The 22271-nt window shown below is 42.0% G+C and overlaps 1 protein-coding gene across 4 annotated transcripts in view; it reads right to left on the minus strand.

The window, feature by feature from the left end:
- PLAGL1 (PLAG1 like zinc finger 1) overlaps nt 1–21331 on the minus strand; it is a 110219-nt gene extending 88888 nt beyond the window's left edge. For all 4 annotated transcript variants that reach the window (XM_081827446.1, XM_081827441.1, XM_081827442.1 and 1 more), the window contains exon 1: nt 20641–21331. The gene's annotated coding sequence lies outside the window, so the exon portion shown is untranslated. The remainder of the gene's footprint in view (nt 1–20640) is intronic.
- Between the last annotated feature and the right edge of the window lie 940 nt (nt 21332–22271).

Consider the following 22271-nt stretch of genomic DNA (forward strand, 5'->3'; position numbering starts at 1 on the left):
TAAGCCATTAACTTTTGAAACATCTTTGTCTCTTTTGAATACTCTAAAATTAACCATTTCCCTCATAAGCACTCCAGAATATATTAGTATAAAACACATTAGATCTTTTAAATTATATTTTTTAAAAGTCGGATCTCTGGGGGTGCCTGGATGGCTCAGTCAGTTAAGCGTCACTCTTAATTTTGGCTCAGGTCATGATCTCAGGGTCCTGAGATTTTTCTAGATCACTTCCATAAGCACACAATGATGCTTAAGATCAATTAGTAGTCAGTCCTACGGATGACCTGTAAATCATTGCAACTACTAGCAAGCAGGTGGAAAATTTTCTATTTAAAGACTGAAAAAGTAACTTTTATATATATATATATAAAATTATATATATATAATATATATAATTATATATATTATAATTTTTAAATTATATTTAACCTGTGATGGGGCTCCATCTCAGGGTCGTGAGATGGAGCCCCCCATCAGACTCCTCGCTCAGCAGGGAGTCTGCTGGGGATTCTCTCCCTTCCTCTCCCTCTGCCTCTGCCCCTCTACCCCTGCCTCTCTCTCAAATAAATAAATCTTTTAAAAAAAAGGTCAAATCTCTGTCAATTCCTAATGCAAATGTTTTATCTTAATTGTGGTGGCAGCTCCAAAGGTAAACTCATTTATCAAAACTTAAGCTTTATAGTGAGATTGGTTATATTTTATTGTTTGTAAGTTATAAATCAGTGGAGCTAAGGAAAAAAAAAGCCTCTACCAATGGTCATGAGGATGTAGAAACTGAAAAAGAAAAAAAAACAACAACAACAAAACAAAACACAAAAAAAATGGCTTAAGTTAAAAAGAAAGCCACACCACTACTAGGAAGAAGAATTTAAAAGAGAAATTAAAAAAAAAAAAATCACTATTACGTGCTAATTTTAGGGTGCCGTTGTAATCTGAGCTGCACTTTCTCAATGGTGAAATACATAAAAGAGAACATTCCCTAAGATCCTGATATCTGACAATAGAAGAAAAGAAGAAAATCTGGATAAACTAGCTCTATTCTGGACAAACAACCATGGTTTTCTTTGCTCTACTTCTGGGCTGCTGACGGCATGAAGAATGTCAAGTAGCTAAAGCAAATGGACCCCACAAAGCACATAGTATATGATGCATGTGGAACATGGCAGTATCATCTGTGTTGTATTTTCCTTATTATAAAAAGGCAGGCTTGTTTTGGAAGTTTAGGAAGAACTGGAAGACATTTTAAATAGTAGTAGTAATAATAATTATCTCGCCATCTGATTACAATTATTAATATGCCTTCCATTTATTCCTTTCCATTTTTTATATTATTGAGATGATCTGGAATAGACACAGTCTTGAATCTGGCCTCAATCTGAACACAAACATCTTCCCATGACATTCTTTTGTAGGCATATGAGGAGCTTCCTAGAAATATTATTTATACAGGTCACATCCTAATCCACTGTATAGCAATATTACAGTTAAAACAACCATTCTTCGGGGCGCCTGGGTGGCTCAGTCATTAAGCGTCTGCCATTAGCTCAGGTCATGATCCCAAGGTCCTGGGATCGAGCCCTGCTTCGGGCTCCCTGCTCCGTGGGAGGCCTACTTCTCTCTCTCCCACTCCCCCGGCTTGTGTTCCCTCTCTCGCTGTGTCTCTGTCAAATAAATAAATAAAATCTTAAAAAAAAAAAAAGCAACCATTCTTCAATTATTGTACTTCTGTATGATCAGTTTTTTTTTTTAAAAAATCACAAAGAATGCAGTAAACATCATTACATATAAAGTGTTTGGTCTACTTAAAAATTATTTCCTGAGGTAAGTCCCTAAGTTGGACACGAACTCCAAAAGCCATGAAAAAAAATCGATAAATTTAACTATATAACGAAATCAAATTTTTGTCATGGCAAAACACACCATAAGCAGTTACAAGACATCAAACTGGGGAGTGGGGGACTGTGACTCATGATAAAGGGATAATTTCCTTAATATATGGAGAGAGCGTGTCTACAGATCAGTAAGGAAAAGAACTCAACATAAAAATGAGCAAAAGATAGGAACAGACACAGTTCATTGAGTGAAGAGTATGCAGATAGCTCTTAAATCTATTAAAAGACACTCCTTTTAATCTTCAGAGAAATGCAAATTAAAACGGTATTGAGATTTTTCACTTATCACACTTCCAAGATTTTAACACATACTGCACTGTCAAGGGTCTAGAAAAAGTACTGTCGCCCTTCACCGAGAGGAAGCTCTTCATGTACCAACATGAAACAAATTGCCGAGGTCTTAGTAAGTAAGTCAAACAGCCAACTACTGACCGGTTTAGATAGTGTCTTATCATTTGTGTAAAAATGGAGTGTGGTGAGGGGATAATACCCCTCCCTCCCCATACACGCAGGCATTTGGATGTATAATGAACAAAAATACTCGGAAAAGGGACACAGGGTTTTCCATAAACGCTAGTGTCTGGGGTTCAGAGGATCAAGCAAACCTCTTCACCGTCCACTCTTCAGTGCCTTTTGAATTGAAAAACATTTTAATATATTTCTATTAGAAAAATAAAAGTCCAATTTAAAAAATAAAATTTAAGTCATTTCTTTAGGTTAAATATCTAAAAGTAGAATCTTCCAGCCAAAGAGTCTAAACTCTATAAGACTGTGGAACGGCTTTCCTAAAGGGCTGACACTCTATTTCTGGTGGCAATATGGGATTATCTTTCACAGGCTTTATAGGCTACACAAGAGTGCTTAGTTTTTTAAGTTGTTTTTTTTTTTTTTTTTTGACAGAGAGAGAAAGAGAGAGAGAGCCCAAGTAGGCAGAGTGGCAGGCAAAGGGAGAGAGAAGCAGGCTCCCCACTGAGCAGGGAGTCCGATATGGGGCTCAATCCCAGGACCCCGGGGTCATGACCTGAGCTGAAGGGAGACCGTTAACTACACTGAGCCACCCAGCCAGCCACCCCAAGATCTTTATATTTGAGAAAGTGATTAGGAAAAAATGGCATCATTTTGATTTGCATACCTTGATTACTAGTGAGATTGAGCATTTTTCACCTTTTGTTAGCTCTTATATATATTTGCTCCTTTGTGACTTCCAGTCATCACATTTCTCCTTTACATATCGGAGACAATGTTTTCCCTAAAATATACTATACTGTATATCAACCTTCTTGCTGTCACCTATTGGCAACTTTTTTAAACCAGTTTTTAATCTTTTAAATTGTACTTGACAGAAGTTTTAACCTCTTGTCTGGTCAAATATAGTCCTCACTTCCTCTATCTAGTTCAGTCCAAACTTTCTTTGGTCACCACTGCATACCAGGCAATCACTAAGCCCTGCGGGTAGTTGAGAGGCACAGTCTATCAGGCGGACTGGCACGTGCAAGATTATTCTGATAGAGAGTGGTAACTGAAGGTGAACTACATGCTATTATGGACACACAGCATTGGGGCACTTAGCTCAACTCAGCAGCAGAGACCAATTTTCTAAAAGAGATGATTCTACACATTTAGTGGATGAAGACATTTGAGTGGGACGAGCACACTAGGTACCATCATGGACTGAGTGTCTATGTTCTGTGCAAATTCATATGTTGAAGTCCTAATCCCCAGTGTGACAGTTTGGAGCTGGGGCCTTTGGAAGATACTTGGGTTTAGATGAGGTCATGAGGGTAGAGCCTCAGTGATGGGATTAGTGCCCTTATAAGGGGATAATGAGACCAGAGCTCTCGTCTATAGGCACAAACCAAGGGAAGGCTACAGCAGGGTGGAACTGGGAAAAGGGTTCTCACCAGAAACCCAACCCTGCTGGCACCCTGATCTTGGACTTCCAGCCTCCAAAACTGCAAGAAGTGTTCCTTGTTTAAGCCACCCAGTCAATAGTAATCTGTTACAGCATCCTCATCTAAGAAACTGGTACTGAGAAGTGGGCGGTGCTTTAGCAAATGCCTAAAAATATGGATGAGACTTTGGAACTGGGTAGAGGCTGTAGAAGATTTGAGCTGCATGCTAGGAAAAGCTGAGATTACTTGTAGAGACTTTTAAAGGAGATTTTGGTGAGAGCGCAGAATGAGAGGAGAACTGTAGAGAAGGTTTCCAGTTTCTTAGAGAACACATCTGTAACCACGTACAGAATGTTGGTAGAAATATGGACGGTAAAGGCCATTCTGATGAGAATGAGACACACATGAGGAACGTGCTATTGGACCATGGAGAAATACCAGGGTTTTGTGGAAGGAAGAACTTGCAAGCCATGAAATTGGATATTTAGCCAAAGAGATTTTTTTTTTTTAAAGATTTTATTGATTTATTTGACAGAGAGAGAGACAGCGAGAGAGGGAACACAAGCAGGGGGAGTGGGAGAGGGAGAAGCAGGCTTCCCGCTGAGCAGGGAGCCTGATGCGGGGCTTGATCCCGGGACTCTGGGATCATGACCTGAGCCGAAGGCAGACGCCTAACGACTGAGCCACCCAGGCGCCCCTAGCCAAAGAGATTTTTTAAGCGAAGTTTTGAAGGAGCAGCTTGGTTCCTCCTGAAAGCTTATAGTAAAATGTGAGAAGAGAGAAATAAATTGAAGAAGGAAGTGTTAAGCAAAAAGGAAGCAGAACTTAAATATTTGGAAAATTCTCATCTCATCCATCTTGCAAAAAATGAGAAAGCATGTTTGGAAGAGAACACTTAGTGTGGTCTGACTGACCATTTGATAAGATTAGTGCACGGGTGTGAACCATGATTACTGACCTAATCAGCCACTCCAGCAGGAACACCGCCAGTTTCAACAACGTGGGACAAAATGAAGGAAGGCTCTCAGACTTCTCAGATCCTACAGGACCCTAGAATTATTTGGTTGTGAACACGCACTGTTCTTCAAAACAAAGGAAGCAGCTCACTGAGGGGGATTCAGAGATAACTGGGGCTGCCATTCCCACCACAGAACCAGAGTACTTGGGCGCAGGGAGCACAGCTGCCCCTACCTGGGTTTCAAAGGGTGGGACCACTGCCCAGCAGAGCTGTGGGACTGGGGCTGCCCAGAGAAGTGGGGATACAACCCCCACCCAGCAGAGCCTCAGAGTCAGAACCATTGCCCCAGTGAGTCCAAAGGGTAGACCATCCAGCCAAAGAGGATTATTCTAAACCTTGAGGTCTAAGGGAGTATGCCTTCCTGGTTATGGACTTGAGACTCACTGTCCCTTCCTTCTTTCCTATTTCTCCCTTTTGGAATGGGGATGCCTATCTCATGCCTGTCCCACCATCATAGGCTAGAACCAGAGCTTGTTTGGTTTCACAGGTTTACAGCTGGGTTAAAATTTTGCCTCAGGCTGAATCATACAAGTCTCACCCATAGCGGATTTAGATGATACTCAGATGACACTTTGGACCTTAGAATTGATGCACGAATGAGTTAAGACTTTTGGAGCAGGTGGGATGCAATGGATGCATTTTATATGTGGGAAACTGGGGAAGCAAGGAGCATAATGCTATGGGCTGAATGTTTGTGTCCTCCCAAAATTCATATGTTGAGGATCTCACCCCCAAATGTTATGGTATTTATGGGTGGGACCTTCAGATTATTAGGTTTAGATGGGGTCATGGAGGTCATGAAGGTAGAGCCCCAGTGATGGGATTCTCAAAAATTTACATGGGGATGATGAGACCACAGCTCACTAGCTCCCTGAGTGCAATACTAAGGAAAGGCTATGTGAGGACATAACCAGGAAGAGGGTTTTTGTCAAAAGTCCAATCTTGCTGGCACCCTGATCTTAGACTTCCAGCCTCCAGAACTGAGAAATCAATGTTTGCTGTTTAACTCACCCAGTCTACGGTAACTGTTCTAACAGTTTGAACTAAGACACTAGGTAATGGTAAGACCAGAAGAAGGGCATGGATATGCAAATGGCCTGGTATCTACAGGGAACTCCCAGCTGCTGGTTATTACCAGAACCTAGAAGACACAAAGAATTGTGAGAGGTAAAGCTAAAGGGCTAGTGAAAGGTCAGCTCAGACTTGTGAGTTATAGAACTGTGAGGTAATAAAATAGGTATTTTAAGCCACTAAGTTTATGTTAATTTGTTATGGAAGCAATCGAACATTAATACAGACTTTGGTGTCTGGAAGTGGTGTGCTGTTATAACAAAAATATTGAAGAGTTCTGGAATCAGGCTGTAGCGGAGGCTAAAAGAATTTTGACAAACATGATAGAAAAGGTCTTCAGTGGGGCACCTGGGTGGCTCAGTCAGCGAAGCGTCTGACTCTTGATTTTGGCTCAGGTCATGATCTCAGGGTCGTGAGACAGAACCCTGAATAGGGCTCCTCGCTCAGCAGGGAGTCTGCTTAAGATTCTGTCTGTCTCCCTCTGCCCTCCCCCAACCCCGCTCTCTCTCAAATAAATAAATCTTTAAAGAGAGAGAGAGAGAAAAGTCTTCACCGAACTGTCAAAATATGGGCATTAAAGGTACTACCAGTGAGGACTCAGAGGGAAATGAGAACATGTTACTAAAGAATACCACACCTGAAATTGATCTACAAGTGTAACACAATCTCTATAAAACTTGTGGCTAATTTCTATGCAGAAATTGAGAAGCTGCTCCTAAGTTTATATGGAAATTCCAGGGAACCAGAATAACCAAAACAATCTTAAAAAATAAGATCAAAGTTGGAGGGCTCACCCTTCCCCAATTCAAAACTTACTGTATATAAAGCTACAGAAAATTAAGACAACGTTGTACTTGCATAAGACTAGATATAGATCAGTGCAATAGAAAGTCCCCAAACAAACCCATACACCTAAGGCCAGGTGATTTTTTTTTTTTTAATGAGTGCCAAGACCATTCAATAAAGAATAGTCTTTTTGACAAATGGATAAATAAAATATGACCTATCCATACAAAGATTTAGCAGTAAAAAGAAACGAAGAACGGGTATATGCTACAACATGGATGACCTTTGAAAACACTGTGCTATGTGAAAAAAATCAGTAACAAAGGACCACATATTGTATGATTCCACCTATATGGAATGTGCAGGATAAGCAAATATAGAGACAGAAAGCAGATTAGTAGTTGCCTAGGGCTGGGGAGGTGGAAGGATTGGGGGCAAGAGGTTTTTTAGATAATGAAAATATTCTAGACTTGATTATGGCGATAGATGTACAACTCTATGAATATACCAAAAATTATAGAACTGTATACTTTAAATGATTAATTGTACTGCATATGAATTATATCTAAGTTTTTTTTTTTAAGAAAAGAAAACCACATCAAGGCACATCATAATCAAATTACTGGAAAGCAATGACAAAGAAAAAATTTCAAAGCAGCTGGAAGAGGAGAAAAGGACATAAAATAAAACAACAAACCACAAATCTGAAAGTAGGCTTCTTATCCCAGAATTACAAAGAACTACTATAAATAAAAGAGATAAACCACCTGAAATGAAACTGGGCAAAACATATAAATAGGCACTTAACTGAAAAACTGAAATGGTCAAGAAACAAATGAAAAGACGGTTGACTTCCTTAGTAATCAAATAACATAAGTTTAAAAATGTCAGATACTGGGGCACCTGGCTGGCTCAGTAAGTAGAGCTTTCAGCTCTTGATCTCAGGGTCATGAGTTGGAGCCCCAGTTGGGGGGCAGAGCTTACTTCAAAAAAAGAAAGAAAAAAATCAGATATCATTTACCACTGCAAAATTTAAAAATCTGACAAGAACATTTACACTTCTGATGGAAGTATCAAATAGCACAATCACTTCGACCAATAATTGAGACATTCAATGAATAAAAAAGGGTATATACTAAATATCTCAGGAATTCCATTATTAGGTATAAATCCTAGAAAAAAGTGTGTATATGTACACCAGGATATATGTAGAAGAATATATCTCAAAATAGGAGAAGCAAACCTGTTTATAGTAGGAAAAGATCCAAATGTCCATCAACAGGAAAATGAATAAATTGTGGCATATAATGACATTCTTTATGCCAATAAAAATGGACATAGTTAGGGGCACCTGGGTGGCTCAGTCGTTTAAGCATCCAACTCTTGGTTTTGGCTCAGGTCATGATCTCAGGGTCGTGAGTTCGAGCCCTGGGTCAGGTTCGCAGTTGGCATGGAGTCTGCTTAAGATTCTCTTTCTCAAAGAAGATGTGATACACACACACACACACACACACACACACACACACACACACACACTGGAATATTACTCAGCCATCAAAAAATCAAAAAGAATGAAATCTTGCCATTTGCAATGATGTGGATGGAACTAGAGTGTATCAACTAAGCGAAATAAGTCAGTTAGAGAAAGACATATACCATATGATTTCATTCATATGTGGAATTTAAGAAACAAAACATAGGGGAAGGGAAGGAAAAATAAAATAAGAGGAAAACCAGAAGAGACTTTTTTTTTTTAATTTTTTATTTGCGAGAGAGAGAATGAGAGACAGAGAGCATGAGAGGGAGGAGGGTCAGAGGGAGAAGCAGACTCCCTGCCGAGCAGGGAGCCCGATGCGGGACTCGATCCCGGACTCCAGGATCATGACCTGAGCCAAAGGCAGTCGCTTAACCAACTGAGCCACCCAGGCGCCCACCAGAAGAGACTCTTAACTACAGGGAACAAACAGGATTGCTGGAGGGGAGGTGGGTGGGGGATGGGATAACTGGGGTGACGGGCATTATGGAGGGCACCTGATGTAAGGCGCACTGGGTGTTGTATGCAACTGATGAATCACTGAACTCTTCCTAGGAAACTAATAATACAGTATATGTTAATTAAATTGAATTTAAAATAAAAATTAAAAACATTCTCACTCTCTCGCCCTCTGCCCCTCCCCCCATGCAGTCGCACTCTCTCTCGATCCCTTTCTCTCTCAAATAAATAAATCTTTTTTAAAAAATGGACATAATTACAGTTAGGTTCAAAAAAGCAAGCTTCTATATAATTTATATCATAATTCTACTTATAAAGCTAAGCAATATTCACAAAAAGGTAAACTATGAAGGGAATGATAAATACAAAAATCTGCCTACTGGTAACACTCAAAGGGAAATGAGGGAAGGAAGGATTTAGAGAGGAAGTCAGAGAACTCCAAAGTTAACAGGAAGTAGTAAAGACAGAGGGTTGCAGGGTACTCTAAATAGAAAATACTTTTATTTGGGGTGCCTGGCTGGCTGAGTCAATGGAGCATGCAACTCCTGATCTTGGGATTGTGAGTTCAAGCCCCATGCATAGTTTACTTAAAAACCTTTAAAAAAAATAGAAAATACTGTATAATTCGTGTATCTAGTCAATGTCTCATTAAAAACCATTTCTAAAAAAGCTAATAGGGGGTGAAGAACTAGAGAGGGCTAACCTTCAGTATTCTTTAGAACATTTGAGGGGGAAGAGAGAGAGAAGACAGCGGTTAGAAGGGGCCCAGGGAAAAGAGAAGGTTTGGCTTTATTCTTTTCCAGAATAGAAAATGGTTTAACAAACAAATGGGCTAAGGAATAAAAAGCAGTAGAGACTTTGAGATTAGTAGGTTAACAGTAGTAAAGGTGGGAAGAGTAGAAAGAGCATTCACCGAAAGCCTCAGCCAGATACTGCTCCAAGCCCTTTACCTGCCTTATGTCATGGCCGTTCTATCACTAGTCCCATTTTTCAAATGGAAAAACTGAATCACAGAGAAGTTAAGCAACATGCCCAGAATCAGACATTTAAAAAGTATGAAACCATATTCCAGCCTGGCAGACTCTGGCCCCAAAGCCAGGATTTTTTATGCTCTGTGCTGCTAACCTCTGACTATAATGGAGGGGGTATAAGTGAGGGAGCAAAGTCCTACAGGAGTGAAGACAGGTCTTGACTAAGAAAGATATTTCTGAGGCTGAAGAGGAGGGTAAATGGCAAGGGTAGGGAAGGACAGATGGGAAGAAAGCAGTTCACAAGTTCACAATTTATAGTCTCCCCTCCCTCCCCCCTCTTTTTCTTAATGAGGTAGGAGGTCAGATTGTTTGTTGCAAGTGGAGTGGAAGCTGGTGGAATTAAAAATATTTGTGGTTCTGGTGAGAGTTGAGTGGAACTAAGACCAAGTAAGGGAACATGAGATTCACATTCTCCATCACATACACCTACTGCATGGAATGCTAGGTACGACCTCCTGCACTGACTGATTTGTTCTTTCTCTTGATCTTGACTGGTTGAGCTCAAGTAAATTAAATGTATCCATAATACAATCCTACTATAAAGTCTTTGATACCAGCAACCAGAGCTCACTTAGCTTTCCTGCTTAGAGCCCCTGAACTTTATCTTTTGTGTGTGGTTCTCCTGTCCTCCAAGGAGAAAAAGGTTAGCTTTCTTTGACATTTCTGTCTCCATAATTAGATCATAAATTTATTCAAAGGAATAAGACCATGGTTTGCAAAGAACAAGCATATAATATTTAAATCTCTGTCCTGGCTAATTCAATAATTGCATTTCTATACATATCTCTGAAACAAATTACAGCACAGAAAAATAGACTTAAGTGCTACCAAAATCTATGTATTTTTACAGATTTAAAACTCTTAAGATCTCTTTACACAACCATTTTTAGCAATAAGCTCTTATCTTTCCCAAGTATCAGTCCAATTGTCCAAATTATCAAATTCCAAATTAATGACCTTTTCCTATAGTCTATGGAGTCCCCCAATTTAGGAAACTGAATCTGTTACTCTTTTACTACAAATATATATCTTCGGGCAAAATCCATTGGCAAACGTTCAGAAATTAAGTGGAAAAAATAATTTTAAAACAATTTAGTAGGTTATATTTAAAAACTTAAAGTCTAATCAACTGTAGATGTTAACAATCAGATTATATGATATTGCCTCAAATAGGTAATTTATTTCCCCAAATTTCTCTATATACCATGCAATTAAATTGCAAAATATATTTCAAAAAATAACGAAACCACTCAATACAGGAAACCGCAATAAGCAAAAGAATAGGACACAGGGAAACCAGTAACTGCAACGTGTGTGTGTTTAATGAAAAAAAAAAAAATCTGTTCAGGCATATGTTCAGATGCCAAATAACTTCCACTAGAATTCTCATCACAGAAATTCTACTTTATTGCTGTGATCCCTTTAGGTAATCAACCTACACACTAAAATGATTGCTAAGGATAATCATCTACTTTTATTTTTTGTCACGAACAGTCTCTTACCTGATGTCCTTTAAGCCAATGTTTCAAATGTTTTTGTCCACAACCAACAGTAAGAAAAATTTCATGTTGCAACCTAATACAAAAATATTCATGAAGTTCACATAATATTTATCTTACTAATACTGATATACTCTTTTTTTTAAATACTGGTTTCATTCTACCAAATTAAGAGTTTGAAAAAATACCGCTTCAATTGTTTATTTTACTCACGTGTGTGGTTTTTGTTTTTGAGAGAGTGCGAGCAATTAAGCATAGGGAGAGGCAGAGAGAGAATCTCAAGCAGGCTCCATGCCCAGCACAGAACCCAAGGGCGGCAGGGGGGGAGGGGGGTTCCATCTCACAACATTGAGATCATGACCTGCGCCGAAACCAAGAGTCCAATGCGTAATGGACTTAGCCACCCAGAGGCCCCTACTCACATGTTATTTTTAATAACATGATTCTAGGTTGCTATTCAGAAGATGAATATGATTTGCCCTAGTACTAGAATAGGGTGTAAGTGACTCCCATGGGTGGTATATCTTTCCGTATCCATACCATGCCACACAGGATGGAAAAGAGTGAATCACCACCATGGGAAGAGCAAAGATAAAGTAGACAAAACCATCCTGCTGATATCTGACCAGGTCTTCCAAAATTATGTAAGGTACTATAGCATACAGGATAGAACACTGAATTTAGAATTAAGTCCCACTTCTACTAGGTTGGGCAGGACACTTTGCAGAGATTTAATGTTCTCATCTGTGATGAATAACACGGGTCAGGGGCTCACTCTCTTAGCCACTACTCTATTCCCAGAGTCTAGAACAGTACTTGACATGTAGTAAGTGCTCAATAGAGATTGTTGAATGAATATCTTGTTCATATTGTTGCAAGCAGGAGAGCATCCAAATGTGTGATTTTGTTTTTAAATTCAGTCTGAAATAACTGGAGACCCAATATGCTGGAAGCTTCACACTATCCAGTGATTGACTAAGTGCCTTCCTCTTTTTTCCAAGGAAAAAAAATGGGGTTGGGAAGACTTTCTGTATTTTTTCTTTTCTAACAGCTCATCCTTATGAAAAGAAAGTATGTGTACTCTTCTCTAGACATCCAGCATATATGCAACATTGTGCCCTCTTAAACCACAAATGCAAAATCTGAGCTACTCTTTCCTGCACCAAAACCATTTATCTCCTCCTTGGTACCAAACAGATGATTGAAGAGGGCCCCAGAACAAAATTGTAAATTACAGTACTCAATTTTTCAGCTTAACATGTATACTGATAAATGTTTTAAAATTATTTTGGCTGATGCTCAATCAGAGTGAATTATCCTTATTAGCTATAACCTCACATTGCCAAGATAATTTATTCCATTCATCGTTAATTTTTGAGTAATTCTTTTATTCTTTAACTATCATTCCTGCTTCTATGAGGAATACAAAAGATGCCAGTCATTGCAATCTTACCATGACTTATCATGAAAACTGCCCACTAACTATGCAAAATACTATCTGATTAAGCATAACAGTATAGATAGTAAGTCCTTAAGATATCTGGATAAAAAGAAATCTTTATCTTCATAAAGAAACTCATCACCTAAAATTCTAGGATTTGGGGATGGTAAATACATGGCAAATGATCAGTTATTTTCTTCACCCTTTAGTACCTTGCTCAGGCCAGTTACTGATCATGGTTTTTTGCCCAGTGAGCATAGATAGGACTTCTGGATTCTTCCCTCTAGGCAGCCACAACCAAAAATGATGACACTCATTTGTCATCTCTGGGTTCAAGACTCTAAGTGATTGGAGAAAATCTTTGCTTATATTAACTATCACATGAATCTTGTCCAAAGATACACCAAAAAGAACACATGTAACCCCCAAATCTACTCTCCTAATGGAAGAGGTATCCATTTTCCTAGGTGGTCTAACAAAATGATACTATTTAACTTTAGGTCTTAAATTACTTATGTCAAATGGTGATCATGGTCTACCAATCCAATAAAGGAAGACACTTTATGATCATTAAGGCTCATTCTGTAACAAATCACACATGAAATTATAAAAAATATATGTTCATTGTAAAAACACAAAAGTACCTATGTAAAAATTAGAAGCTTACCAGCCCCTTTAATAGTCCATTCCCCAGAGGTAGCCAGGATTAAGTTTGGTGAACATCCTTTCAAACTCCCTTTATATTTATATAAGGAAAAAGTGTGTGTGTATACATGTCTGAGTTATACCAGAGGTATTTTATGAAAATATTTCCAGCAAATTTTAAATTTGAAAATGATCTGTAGTATTTAATAGACGAATGATAATGCAAATTTAATGTTATATCTTGTACCTAACATAGCTCAGTGTTTGACGTAAGACACTGGAAAAATACATTAACCCAACACTTTTTCACAACATGTTATAATGAAAGATCCCACCCAAATTTTGTTCAAGCTCAAAAAAATGGAACCTTCTATTGACAAATATCCTTTACATATGGTGGTACCATATACACAGAGAAAGGAGGGTCTCATTTCTTTTTAGGAAAAATATGAAATATGAGAAATGAGCACTGAGAGGCACAGATATTCATATCCATAGTTCTTCATGAAAACACACTTGCCGAGACACAAGGTATTCAGCAGAGAAGGAAGCTCGCCAAGTGCTTAGTTTAACACTTTCATTTTACATATAAGGAAGCAGATTCAAAGGTCACAAAGCCAAGAACAGAGGCAGCATGAGAATCACAACCTACTGTCTCTTGCTGTGCCTGTCATACAAAACCACATGGCCTCGGCACTCTTTAATGTGAGGAAATGTGTTTATATGGATTAAGGTTTATATGGTTTAAACACAATTGCCTTTGTCCCCAAATCTTGCTCCTTAGGATCCCACTGTCCTGCATCCCTCTGTCCCAGGACCCCCAGCTACCCTCCTTTCTCCTCACTCCAGGCTGGATTCTACAGTCTCTTCTATCAGCAACCCTCTGGCTGGTGCATTCCCACTCTGATCAGAACTTTGTCCTTCACTTTCATCCTTAGCAAAGTCCTGAGGCTCCAAGAAGAGACATGTGGCCTGCTCATCTCCAGATACAGAGCCACAGTTGTCAGAGGGATAAATCATGTGTACAGGTGCCTTTAGGAAAACCAAAGTTACATTTCCATGATTAATGATGACGAGCAAGACCTGGGAGAAAAACTCTGATCCCCATACACAATTATATAACCAATGTCTTGATTTGGGTTCTGTGTTCAGAGATAGTTTCATGTTCCAAATAAATGGCAGCCCTATAATTTGGGCTGAAATGTAGCCTTTGAAAGTTTTTATAATAGTAGCACTCTTACTTCTGAAAGCAGATACACTTTTCCATAATGATATAGCAGAAGCTCAACATATAAAAGGAACAAAAGTAAAGCAGAGGAGTTGAAGCAGCATGTAAAAGAGATTTCACTTTATTTTTCCCTCATCCCTTCTCCTAACCCACATCTACTTGTGGGCACCCCAGAGGAACCCCTGAGCTCCAGAGAATTAGCTTGAACAACTTTATATTTTGACACATTCACCTTTATTGAGCCATGTCAACACCTATATAAAGACAGAGTAATCGACATTTTACACATTGCAAATTAATAACGGGTAGTGTTCTACTTACCTCTTGCTTGCTAAAAACTTTCTACCCTTATTTTTCTCAAACATTAAACTATAAATATCTTGTTCTGTCTTGGATAATGTGTATATTAAAACATTTTTCTTCTGATCACAGAGCCACCCCACCCATGTCCCCAGCCAAGGGCTGTCCCATCAGTGGCGAGAGGGGCACAAGCCCAGTGCCAGTTTCATGCGGGCACACTGTTCACAGTGCTCCAGAGAACCAGATGCTTCCCTGCCCGGGATGCCGCCTTCCAATGTACCCCCAAATCCCAAACCTTCAAGCAGCTAAAGACACTATGTTCCCTTCGATCCTCTTGCAAAAATGACACCAAAATGAGCCGCAACAGTTCACACTTCTGGTCCCCCACCCCAAGCCCGGTCTAAGTACTTGGGCCCCTGGGATCGGGGTTGTTGGGGGCGGGGTGCCATAGGCCATCCCATTTCCTCCACACCACTCACCTCCATTCCTCCTACCCCTGGATGCTGCTTCTATCTTCCTTTAGCCTGAAGTCTTCAGGTTTGTGGACTTGTGCAAATGGACGGCCAATTCAGAAGCTACTCATCATTGTAGTTGTACTTCAGCCAGAGCTCAATCCAAGTTTAGGCTGAGCCAATACTTGATCATCTCTAATAAGAGTGACTCAAAATTCACACACACATACTGAAGCTAGAATAGGTGTAGTTGCCAAAAGAGTCCTCAAAAGTAAATTCGCACACACTAGAATTTCTCCTAAGAAAAATGACCCCCAATTTAAGAGAGATTATCATGACCAAATCAAAATCATGAATGCCTGAGAGGTGGCTGACAAATCTAAGCAAAGGCTGGTGATCTGGGAGTCCTGGAAAGGGAGACTTGAAGCGGAGCACTGCAGTCCGTGCATCTCTCCCACTGTGCGAAGGAGAGCCCAGCCTCAGTTCACTGCTGGGCCAAGGGTAGATCACAGACTTCTGGGGCTTCGTGACACTATTACGGAGGATCAGTCAACTCTTCTGTTCTCTTTTCTCAACAAGTAGCCCTCCAGCCTTTAACTGGTTGCCCCTGCCATAATGTAAATGCCTCAACCTGCTTCTGAAAAGGCAAAGGGGCCTGCTAGTCACTTCCATCTTTCAGACATAAATTAATAATCTAAAAATGGGATGCTTTAGACAGATTCGGATTTGTTTACTTAGTGTGACTCAGACCCACAGGTCTTGCTACCATCTGGGCAGAACTCAAGGGCCTTTGTGTCTGATAACAAAGGTCTCAAAGTCCTCTCCAGACACCTCCCCTCCACTTTCCTTTCCTGGGGATCCTATGGCTTCCTGATCTCTAAACTCCGTTCCAAGAATAGGGAAGAATCATTTATACTTTAATAAATGCTCTTCACAGCCCTACCCAAACTCTCTCAGGTGTTTCCAGTATATTTAGCAAATGTATTCAATAGACAGTTAATGCCTATCATAACTAATCACTAGATCGTCTAAGACGCCCTGTGACTTTCAGGGAGCCTTGTCATTGGCAGAGGAAGCTTTGCCTTGCTGCTAGTATTCTCCCCTGGAGGCTGCACAGCAAGTAAACCTGCTTTAGTCTTTTGGGATGCCTGGGACTAGTTGTGGGGGATGAGCCTCAAGGTCCCAGTTATCTGTACTCTTACTCCCTCAGCTCTCCATCCCTAATGCCGCCCACTGTTCCTGCATCCTCAGGGTTTGAAAGGCCATTCTGACCCCTGCAGGAAGGCTGCAGTCCCCTCTCCTCCTCTGGGAAGCTTTCTCAAACCTTTTGGGAGACTGTGCCACATCCATTTGGCATTTATATTCACCCCACCACTTGTTTCTTCACTGCTTCTTGGGCTGTTGACTTTTTACCTTGAGCGTCACTTACAGCACCCAACACTATCCTAGGTACATGCAGTTTTGATTGAGAAAGTTAAAAATGCTAAATTGAGGGGCACCTGGGTGGCTCAGTCGGTTAAGCGTCTGCCTTCGGCTCAGGTCACGATCCCAGGATCCTGGGATCAAGTCCAGCATAGGGCTCCCTGCTCAGCAGGGAGTCTGCTTCTCCCTCTCCTTCTACCCCTCCCCACTGCTCGTGCTCTCTTTTGTGCATGCTCTCTCAAATAAATAAAATCTTTAAAAAATGCTAAATTGAGAGTTATGAAGTTGGGAATCCTTTGCGTGTAAAAGGAGAAAGATGATCCACGAAGATTAAAGGCACACCTTCGTTAAGGAAAAAAAAAAATGAACGAAAGCTGGGGGCTGCTCTCCAAAACGTTCTTCCTTTATACTTTTCTGCATCTTTGTTTTACATGGAAGAGATTCTTGGTCATACTTCTCCATTGCAAATTACCAATTAACATTCTAATTAAAATCTGACCCACAACCATGAGGTCTCTACACAGCCATGATCCATGATCCCCTCACCCACCTCTCCAGGGACAAGACATATGTGACGGGATACGCAGGGAAATATTTTTGCACCAGAACCACCAGCTGCAGATGAAAGCAGTTAAGTCACTGAGCAATAAGGCTACTTTTCTAGTAATATTACAACACATTACTGGAAGTTGGAGAGAGGGGCTCCCCCTTTTAGAGCTCTTCCATATAAGACTTCCATTTATGGCTTTCCCATGGTCTCCCTCTCCCAATCCCATCCATAAGCCTAAGAAAAATGTAATTTTCATAGAAATCAACAATGAGAAGGGGAGAGTCACTGGGGGCTGGTGTTAGTGGAAGAGTTGTAACAGACACCCACTGTTACAGCCTTTGGCCCTTTAAACACCAGGGAGGGGCGACTTCAGCCAGAACCCCATCAGCAAAAGTGTGGAGCAGGAGAAAGGCAGACACAAAATTGCAAAAGACAGAGCTTCTCCCTTCAGTTCAGCTACCCATTACCTATATGACTTTCGAAAGCCAGCCTGGCCCAACTCCAACTGGAAAAGGAGGACAGAGCATCTGGCCAGCTCACTGGTGCTTCCACTAGGATCAAGTAAGGGGAGATAAGAACAGCAAGAGCAGAGGCCACCAGTGATTGAGGCCTTATCACAGCCAGGGGCCTCCCAAGCATCATAGCTGTTAATCCTCGCAAGTCTCCTGTAGATCATATTATCCTCATTTTACAAATGAGCAGACGCAGGTAGTTAAAGTCACCAGTCAAACTCAGAACTGTTGGGCCCATGCTTTAACTACCACACTATACTGCCTCCCCCTGTGTTTTGAAATAACTTTGAAAACTAAGAGTCCATACACATCGAATTCCTGAAGAAGCTGGTGGCCATGTTTGATTTACCCATTTCTTTTTTACTCTTCCCCCCCAACAAGTACCCCCCTCTCCACCACTGATTCTATCAAAGTCCGTTCTCTTCCCGACCTCCTCCTCCTAATTATTCCTTTTTTATTCCCCTTGCAGCTTTCCTTTTGTGCTTTCTCCTCTGTTAAATCATTTTAAGCTTTCCTAATTAACATAATGAAAACCACCCCAAAAGGGGCACATTTTTAAAAAGTGCATATAACAGACTTTATCTGAATATTATTTTTAAGTGGAGCTAAATTATTTAGTAAGAATGTAGGACACATTGAAAAGTTTTTTTTAACAACTCCTTTCTTGGATTAACTTTAGACACAGCTGAGACTTTTACAAAGATAAAACGATAGAAAGCCTAGTAAATTTTAAAGAGAGTCATCATGAAACCAAAAGTCATTTCTACTTTAGATTGTCAGCATATGATTACACTAGAATTTCATCAGATTGAAAAATAAGAACACAGATTTGACTACACATAGAATCCTCAATTCTCAAAGCTTTTACAGAAGGGTGTTTACCCAGCTCCAGGGTAATGCCCTTCCCCTGAGACTGATGGGGTTGCTCTTTCTTCTGGGCCACATGGAACTTTGTTCATTCTATACCTTTATAATCATCTTAACCAGGCTATATCGTGGCCTGTTTTACACATCAGTCTCCTCCACTTGCCAGAGACAGCTAGAACAACAAACCCAGCATTTTATTCATCTCTGTATTTCTAAAATGCCTGCTACACCAAGATCCTCAACACAAATCTGTTGAGTAATGGAACCAAAATTCACATTTATCAGGGAAACATGCAGCCTTCAACCTGACTGGGGTTACCACAGGGCAGGACACATTGGTGGTCACTGGCTCTTGATTTGCCTACATGAAAATAATCTAAAGTCTTTGGGGTTTTTTAGAGGAGGAAATATATATGGTGCCTTTTTCAAACCATCATCCAGAGATGGGGCAGGCTGGAGCTTGCGTTTCTTCCAGATGATTCTGATTTTCTGAGTTACAGTTTACACCAACACCATTCCAAATCAGACTACCTGAAAACAAACACTCCTTTCCCCTGGCAGGGTGTTTTCCTCCAACCCCCTCCCACTGAATCCAAACACCGCTGGCAGAACCAAAGCCTGTGTCCTTTGTTGCCACCGTACCAGAATTTTGGATCATTTTTCTGATTTCTCCCTTTTCGACACTTCGTTCATTCTACATCTTTATTATGATCTTAACCAGGTTACTGGTTACTTAACCAGGTTACAGGTTACTATTTTACAGGTGAGGAAACACTGTGCTTAAAATTTGTTCAATGGTCACACTGGGAGTAGAACCCCGTTCCTCCACTTCCTGATTCCTAACCAAGTGCCCAGGGCAAAATCCCTGGGGAAGCTTACACACACACACACACACACACACACACACACACACACGCACGCACGCACGCCAGGGCTTCAACCTCAACACTTCTGATTCCGGATCTTTGGGGTGGGCCCAACAGGTGTACTTTGACAAACTCTCCAGGTGCTTCTGGGAGGTGCCTCAGGTTAGGCCATCCGGCACCAGACAATATAAACCTTGTAGGGTTATTACGCATCCCCTGAACACCTCCCAGGTATTTGTTTTCATTCAAAGTGGCCAGACGCTCAATACCACGATATTGGAATAAGTCTGGTAATTGTCACTTCACTTATTTTTCTCAGTAGGAGGGGTTTCTACAGACATCTTCACACTTAAGTAAACGAAACCGGGGGGTCACTTTCCCTAGGGTAAGCCGCTCCCCCCAACACACACACCACCCCCACCCCCAAGCAGGGGCGCTGTCGCTGATAACACAGCTGAGCACCTGCAAAAGCTACGGCGACCGCCGCCAAAGGCAGCGTGTCCCGCGCGCCGTCTAGCAAGGCCACCCTAATTCTCTGTGCCTTGTCGAGGGTGTTGGGGGCACCACGGTCCCCGGTCCCTTTTCTCCCGAAGTCTGTGGGGACTTCCCCCCCGCCGTCACTCGGTCATTTTCTTCCCATCATCTCAGTCTCTCAGGGGACAAGCTACGTTTGAACTTGAGATTCTCACGTTTGGGGTGGTTCAGAAATTACCCTGCGGTAAACGCAGGCAGACACACCCGCACCCCGCGCTCCCAGCCTCCGCGCACGCAGAGCTTGGATCCGGCAAAACACGCCCCCCGCTCGGGAACTGCGGGGCGAGCGGTAGGTGGCGGCTCCTCCGCTCCCTCTTCACCGTCACCCGCCCCGCCCCGCCCGGCGCAGAAGCGAGCAGCGGCCGACCCGAGAGAAAGGGGAAGCGCGCCCAGAGCCGCAGAGGCGGCCCGCCGACGGCCGGTGCGCCCCGCAGCACGCGGGAGCGGCCTGGCCCCGCGGCCCCGGGTCCCTCGGCGGCCCCGCCTCGCCCCGCCTCGCTCCGCCCCGCGGGCCCCCGGCACCTGCAGCCCCGCGGCCGCCCGGCCCGCGCCCCCCCCTGCGCGCCGCGCCCCTTTCCCCCCCCCGCACCCCTCCTGCCGCCGCCGCCGCCCCGCCCCGCCCCGCCCGCCGAGCGCCTCACCTTCGAGTCCTCCCGCCTCGCCGCCAAGTTTTCCCCCTTGGAAAGTTCTGGGGTCCGATCCCGGGGCCAGGTGCGGGCAGCCGAGGGGAAGCGGACGGTCTGGGCGGCCGCCGGGCGAGCAGCGCGGCTCCGACTCGGCGGCGCGGAAAAGGAGAAGGGGAAGGGGAGGAAGGGGCGGGGAGCCTCGGCGGGGTGATCCCCTCCGACCCCAGCCTGCCCGCGTTAGCCGCTCGCAGGGGCTTGAGCGTTGGTTTTCCGCCCCGCCGTTGGCGACTCTGGTTGTCCCAGTTGTCAGCACCGCCAGTGGCTAAGAGTTTGGGCTGTGGGGTCAGGCTGTTTTAAAATCTTGCCCCACTACTTGCAAGGATGTCATCTTGGGCAATTTACTTTACCCCTCTTTGCAAAATGAGGAAAACTATAGTACCCATCCAGGGCGAATCCAGATTTTGTGGGTCCTGAAACTGAAACAATGAGGGGTGGGGGGGCTTCTTCAAGGGAAGATACAAAATTAGACTCAGAGCTTTGGAAGGAACTTGGACAAGAGAGGAGGCCTGAACCTTCACTAGCTTTACACCTCAAATGCCTTGTTGGGAGAATTAAATGAAATGAACCACGCGAAACCCCACAATGGGTCCTGGCACACTCGACAGGTGTTGTTTATAGGAATGATATCTTTGTAGCCGGTCAGGTGGACCTGGGAGGAGAAGAAATAACACTGTCAATTATGTGCCAGGTGTTTTAAATACATACTGTACTTAATTCACGTTATGCCAATTTTACAGTTCAAAAACCTAAGGCTCAGAGAAGTCCTAAAACGTGCTCATGGTCAGGAGGAACCAATTCTGCCACATTGCAAGTACCTGGTTTTTCCACAATTCTACCTTACAAATACTAATATGTAAATGTCTTCTATAACTTTTTTGTTTGAACGAGAAAAGAAAGAAGAAGAAATTCCCCCGTGAGAGAACAAAGTGCCTCAGAAATACCTGTGTTTCTGAATTTTCACTGCAAAATTTCCCCAGTTCAATACAACGGCAAATGGATTGCCCTTGAAATCACACCCACTGCATGTGAAGTACCCTGTTGCAAAATCAATAAATGGCTTTACTTAAATGTGTTCAGGTTACACATTTGCTTGCTGGGCTAGCACTGTGTGTTTACTTTGTCTATCGATTATTAATACTACTGCAATTCAGATTGATGGGTTTCTAATCTATCCCCAAAGGGTTTATAAACTAAGACGAACAATAACATAATGAACTCTCCTTGTGGAAGGCACTTTACATACCTTTCTCTTAGAAGCTCCACATCTTTTTGCTATAGATATAGTTACCCTCCATTAACTGACGAAAACTCAAAAGTATATTGCCTCTAAGTTCACACGGATACCCAGAATTTGAACCTAGTTTTGGTTGGGACCTAAGCCTTGGCTCTTTTTTTTTTCTACACCTTGGAGAAAAGAGAAGAAACTAGCAAAAATACATGAAGTCACTTATGTCTTGTAAAGTGAGGGAGAAGAAGATGTCAAATTCTAGTGGTACTTTTCCTAAATTAACTTTCGATAGCAGAAACCTAAGACATAAAGCTTAGACAATTTGGTTTTCTAGAGTGAGGAGAGTGACAAGTATAAT

Source organism: Leptonychotes weddellii, chromosome 8, assembly GCF_054177405.1.
Source record: "Leptonychotes weddellii isolate Sample4059 chromosome 8, ASM5417740v2, whole genome shotgun sequence".
Classification (NCBI taxonomy): domain Eukaryota; kingdom Metazoa; phylum Chordata; class Mammalia; order Carnivora; family Phocidae; genus Leptonychotes; species Leptonychotes weddellii.